This window comes from Chenopodium album, chromosome 5 (genome assembly GCF_948465745.1).
Source record: "Chenopodium album chromosome 5, dcCheAlbu1.1, whole genome shotgun sequence".
Classification (NCBI taxonomy): domain Eukaryota; kingdom Viridiplantae; phylum Streptophyta; class Magnoliopsida; order Caryophyllales; family Amaranthaceae; genus Chenopodium; species Chenopodium album.
Window position 1 is genome coordinate 25,516,413 of NC_137838.1, and position 6,627 is coordinate 25,523,039.

Here is a 6,627-nt window from a genome sequence, read left to right on the forward strand (position 1 = left end):
AATTGCTCACCTGGAATCCATGTCAATGGTGACTAGGCAACTTCACTTTACCAAATTATTTACAATCTTAGAGAGAGAAAGAAGCAAATTAGACTAGCGACACCATTGTTACATGTTCCACAGAAAGTTTCACCATTTTCTCAAATTCATTACAAGTTACATGATAGTTGCTTTTCTCTTTTTCTTTCTTAGCAACTTTAGGAGGTAAAAGCAATAATCTAACTTTTCTACCATCTCTAGTAGTTACAATATAATATACACATTAGATCTACCTTTATGCTTTGAATTATGATCAAATTGCCATGAAATTCCAAGCAACAAATGACATGCATCCATTGGTAGTATATCGCACCACCTCTCGTCTTCAAAGCCGCCAATGGAATAGGTCACCAAAGCTTGCTTCTTCACTCTAATTCACGTGTCATCATTCAACCAATTCAACTTGTAAGGCTCATCATGATCTCTAGTAGTAAGTTTCAACTTACTTACGGTTTCGGAAGAAATAACATCGATTTGTGAACAAGTTGTTTCGTTGCCTTTCATCGATTTCATGTTCACTAAAAAAAAATCTTTTGAGCCACCATCATATTCATTTCACTCTCCGAAGGTATATTCTCATTATACTTATGATCAAACTCTTCATTTTCCTATTGTGTAACAAAATTATAGAATTTTCCTTCTTCGTCAAATATTGCACATTGTAAGGCAGTCAACACATTATTGCTTGGACACTCGGAAGCTATATGTCCTCTACCATGACATTTGAAACACTTTCTCCTAGTAGCAATTTCACTAAGTGAGATCACGGCCTTTTCTTTCCCCTTATTAAACTTAGAATTAGCAGAGGAAGACTTATTTTGAAAGGAACCACCTATTTTATTTTGTAATGTACTCCCCTTTGAGTAAGTAGGAGTAAAATTCATAGGAGTTTTGAAAGAATGAGGATTTGGACTTCTCTTCTTTTAGTTAAGTTTCGTAACACGAAACGCCTTCTGCAAACATCACTAAAGGTGGTGTTTTTTTGGGGTTTTTTGTGTCCCTAGGGAGAGTTACAGCCCACAGACCGGATCCAATCCGCCTGTACTTGCAAAACAACGAAACTTCGGATGTTCGGAGGTCCTCCTCCAAAGGTTAAGTTAGTACGGATTCGAAGTAAAAAACGTGCGGAAAGTATATATCTTCTCGGATTTCGAGATCTGGTATTTTCACTGTCTTCAAGAATAGTAAAATGATGTAATAATTGTAAGGTCCCCCAATAAATGGGGGGAATATCCTATTTATAGGGTCCTAGAAATGGGCACCATATCCTAGGGTTTGATGACCTAGGATTTAGGGCTGCGCCGCTTTGTGGATACCTTGAGAATTGGGCCTTGAAGGCCGCCAATTCCTGAGGGCATATTTGCTTGACATGTGTCGGCCCCTGGAAGATCCATTTGGGGACCTTCTCATGTGACACGTGTCGCACTCTCAATGGGCCATGTGGCGGGGTAGAAATACCCTAATGATTTGCCCCTCACAGGGATGAGGTGGCATGCCACGTGACGCCAGCTAGGCACTAGTCCGGCTTATTACTGTTTACCATGGGTAAAACTTAGGGTTTTTACCCTAAAATTTTCACCCTTTCTATAAATAGAGGTTGACCCCTCTTTTGTGTTCACACGTTTACATGAATCTTAGAAAGAGCATCTTTGAATATTTGACTTTGAGAACTTTTGCCCCCATCTATGAAAGCATCCCACGCTCGGCACCTAGTCCGTCTATAAGCAGACATCCCAAATCTTCCAAGTAGCTCTCATACCTTCACTCGTAAGGTAGCTGTCTATTTTTCCTTTTATTTTATTTTTGTCTTCTTTTTGGAAAAATGGTTTCCTAAACACTTGCGGCATGGCCTAGGTTAGCGATCAGCCGGTCACCGGGGACGGTTGAATCTAGAACTTGGAGTGCCAAATTCTCATTCTTGGACTCCCTTTTGCAAACTTCTCCGAATTCGGACACCATTGCTAGAACAAAGCAAACAAGTGGGATGTATAGAACGGATGGTTCCTAGTACCATTCGAAGAGTTCTACCGTCTATTTAGAGGTCTCCATTAGAGCGCATGTGGATGAGATTTCTAACCACCTGGCCCAGTCCTCCTAATACCCCAGGCTCTTCGATTTTGGAGGAGTCTGGGGATGAAAATGCAAAGAATAGTCTCCTAGCTGATTGATCTGACTTCGGATGAGGAGAAGGAGGAGGACACTGTTGACCCTAGCCACCAGGCCCCCGGCTCGGACTCGGAGTCCGAGAGCTCTGACGACGACTTTAAGTTGTCCAATTCTAATAGCGTCTCCATAGATTTGGAGGAGGCGCACTCTATGCTAAATGCCGCAAGGGAGTCCCTGTCAATTGAAAGAGGCGAAGGCTGCGCTGAGCCGTCTACTTTGTGCCGACTGGAGTTTGCTGCCTACTATCAGCATGTTCCCCAACTAAGGTAGATGGACGGAAATGAAAGATATATAAACTTGGGCAGTTTATCTCTAACCATGTCATGGGACATGGCTTTCTTCTCATTGTCCCGGACACTATTGATACGGTAGTGTGGCTAGAAGGGTCCAACTACCATGACGAACGTTTTAGCTGCTATGTGGCAACCATCCAAGCAGGTCTCAGATTCCCTCTCCATTCGGCCGTGGAGAGGATTTTAGATGGATACTAGTTGGGTGTCTAGCAAATTGTCTCAAACTCTTGGGTAAATAACTTAGGGTATGTTGCCGCCTGCGAGATGCTTGAGGTAGAGCCAAGCTTTGAGGCGTTCACCCATATGCACTACCTCAGTCGGACACCAAAATCAAGCGGGTCTAGATGGTTCACCTTAACCAGTTACAAGAGCTTTATGATGACCGTCGGGAAAGAGTCCAAATGGAAGGACTGGAGGAGGAAGTTTTACATAATATCTTCCCCCGACCGTTTGAAAAATAAAAGATATAAAAGGTGGAACAAGAACCCTCCCCTCCTAGCTGGTAAGGAGGCTTTGCCGCTTGTCCCCAAGAAGGCAAAGGAATAAATATTGGATCGAGGCCTTTTTACTATGGCCGTTCAAACCAATAAGAGAACGGGGGAGAAGGAGGTCACCCCCCAAAGTTATATTCCCCATCATGAGTTGCTATCAGACGGGTTATATTTGGCCACTTACGGTCTTAGCACTCATAGGTCGAGAGGTAGCTGGGCGATTGTTTATTTATTTCTTGTTGAGTCTTGATTTTTTTGTTGGTTTCTAACACTTGTTTCCTTGTGTAGACAAAGCTATGGAAAAGCTCTCAGCCACAAAGAAGTTGGCTGCTATCTTAGTAGTGCACTACCGTTCGTCTTTTTTGGGAAAATAGAGGAATGAGGAGTCTGAAGAGGACATAACTCCTAAGGTAAAAGATTTTACAACTTAGAATTGAATTGAAGTGCTTAACGCGCCCGCTTTTTAGCATGCTTGTTTGGAGCAGGGCGGCTCGTCCAAAGCTTCCCCTTCTACTCAGCCGGACCCCAGGCTTTAAAAGAAGTCTAGGGGTGATGTGTCTAGCAAGGCTAGAAAATACATTGCTCACAAGCATGGGAAGAAGGCTGGAGATGACTCCTACCCTACAAATGGTAGGACCCACACAAGGCCGGATGCACAAGGGGTATCGAAGAGTGGCAAGCCACTCCACACTGCTGTCGCCCCAGCAAGAGGTGGGAGCAAAGCTCCCCTTGAGTAGGAGACGGAAGGTATAACTGCTTTTGAACCTTTACCCTATCCTTATAGGATAAAGTTCAATGAACAGTCATCAAGCACCTCCGAAGACACTCGATCATTCAGCCAAATATACAACATCTACTTACAAAATGTTGAATGTGCAGATGTCCCTCCTCCGAGGCCGAATGTCCAACAGTGGCCAAGAACATGCTGAGAGCGCTTGATCTTGAAGAAAAAGCATTCGTTAGGGGGGTCGGCTCCCTCAACCTCAGTGCCATTGAGGCGCTTCTTAGCGAGGTATAATACTTGTAAAAAATTTATAATTTTTATGTCTTGCATAATGTGTGTGGACGTTTGGTACAAACTGTTCCTATTTTGGCCAAATGCAGGCTATGCTACGCATAAACAATCTCAAAAGGTCGTTTTACCAGAAGTCCAAAGAGATAAAGGTTGCAAAAGCTTAGGCCAACTCCTCATTAGATACTGCAAATTTTGAGAATGCTCAAAATGAGCTTCTGACAATTGATTCTGCAGGTCAAACAGGATTTGGATGGGGCAAGGAGGTGGATAACCAAGCTTGAGGCGGAGGTCAAGGGCCTTAAGGCCAAGCTCGAGCCCCTCGAGGAGGCAGACAAGGAGGCTGAAAAGAAGGCAGGCAAACTGCAGGGGCAGGTGGATAAACTCAAGGGTCGGCTGCAAACCTAGGAGACCCAGCTCAGGGAAAAATAAAAGTCCTGGGTTGAGGAGGAGAAGGAGGCCCTAGTCAAACAAATGATGGAGGATTACAACGCTAACATGCGGATGACCTAGGAGGCAGTCCATCTAAGTTCTGACTTCAAAACTTGGAAGACCAAGTTTGATGAAGCCAATGACGAGTTCAACGCCCAGCTTCTGAAGCAGGCTGAGGAAAAAGCGGCAACCAATGCTGAGGTGTCCGTCTTCACTAAGGTGTCCTCCTCCACAGAGGAATCGACCTCTGGGGATGACGATGATTAGGAGGATAAGGAAACTGATTAACAACCACCTAAGGGTAACAAGGAGGATGCAACTGCCAATACTGAAAACCCCACTCCCAATACTTAAGATTTTCATGTTTTTTTGTGGCCGAATGGCCATTTGCAATTACTTTCGGCCTACGTGCCGTGTAACACTAGTAGAAAATATCAAAAAGGCACCCCCTAATTGGCACCGGTTCAGTCCAAACCGGTGCCAAAAATGGCCTACAAAATTGGTGGGAAACTGAACCAAAGTAAAAGGCACCGGTTCACTTCAAACCGGTGCCAAAAACAAATAGGCCACCGGTTTGAACCGGTGCCTTTTGAATCGGATCCATTAAAAAAAAAAAACAAAAACAAAAATAAAACACGGTCCTTTTAAACCCACCCCAACCCTAAAATCTTTCTCTCTCCTATCATCCTCTTTCTCTTTCTCTCTCCTCTCATCTCCTCCTCCTCAAACTGATCTCCTTCTCCTCAAACTGATTTTTCTCTTTAATTTTTCGATCTTCTTCTTCTCCTTCTAATTCTCTTTAATTTTTCGATCTTCTTCTCCCTCACAATCACGAAGAACACATGCAACATCTCGATTTTCTGGGTTTTTGAAGACCACATGCAACATCTCGATTTTCTGGGTTTTTGAAGACCACATGCAACACCGATTTGTGAGGGAATTTATGGGTTTTGTTTTAATTTTCTGGGTTTTTGTTTTAATTTATTTTTTAATCGATTTTTTTAAAATTTTAATCGATTTAAATTCTTTTTTTTTTCTGGGTTGTTGTTAGATCGATTTCAATCAAATTTCTGGGTTATTGTTTTGATTTTAATCGAATTTTTGGGTTTTTTTTTTTAAATTTTAATCGATTTTAATTTGAATCGAATTTTTAATCTTTTTTTTTAATCAATTTCGATTTTGATTTTTTTTTTCAGATTTAAATCGGATTTATTTTCGATTTCAATTATTTTTTGTTTCTGGGTTTTTCGAATACCGATTTTAATTTTTTTCGAATTCTAATTTTTTTGCATTGGTTTTTTTTATTTTAATTTTTTCCAATTTCTGGGTTTATTCGATTTTAATTTTTTTGCATTGGTTGTTTTTTATTTTAATTTTTTCCAATTTCTGGGTTTATTCTAATTTTAATTTTTGCATTGGTTTTTTTTATTTTAATTTTTTTTTCTGGGTAACACCGATTTCAATTTTTTTTCGTTTTCTGGGTTTCTGGGTTTGAATTCTTTTTCAATTTTTGGGATTAAATTTCTGGGCTTTTTCTTTCGAAGTTTAATTATATTAATCGATTTTTTTTTGTTTTAATTGGTGCAGGTATGTTGTTTAGATCTGAAATCGAAGAAGCAAGATACAAGCAAGAATGAATGAGTTTTTTTTTTTTTTTTTTGAATTTATATTGTAATTTTTTTTTAAATTTATATTGTAATTTTTTTTAATATGCTGTAATCAAAGTTTTTTTTTGTTGTAATTTTTTTTTATCATATATTGTAAATTTTCGATTCTTGTTGATATGTTGCAATTTTCGATTCTTGTTGATATATTCCAAATTTTCGATTCTTGTTGATATTTCGCAAATTGGCTGGAAAAAACAAAAAATAAAAAAAAAATATTTTTGGGCATTTTTGGCACCGGTTAACCGGTGCCAAAAACAACAAAATAATTTTTGTTGGCCATTTTTGGCACTGGTTAACCGGTGCCATTTCCAATTTTTGGCACCGGTTTGAACCGGTGCCTTATTAAACCACTTTTGGCACCCCTCACATAGGCAGCGGTTCAAACCGGTGCCTTAGACCGGGTTTGAACCGCTGCCAAATGCCTTTTTTCACCTAGTGTAAACTTGTATTTTTACTGACCAAGGGTCAGGTAAATCAATAATTTCTGTCGGTTGTACCGATTAACTTTTACAATTTATTAATGAATC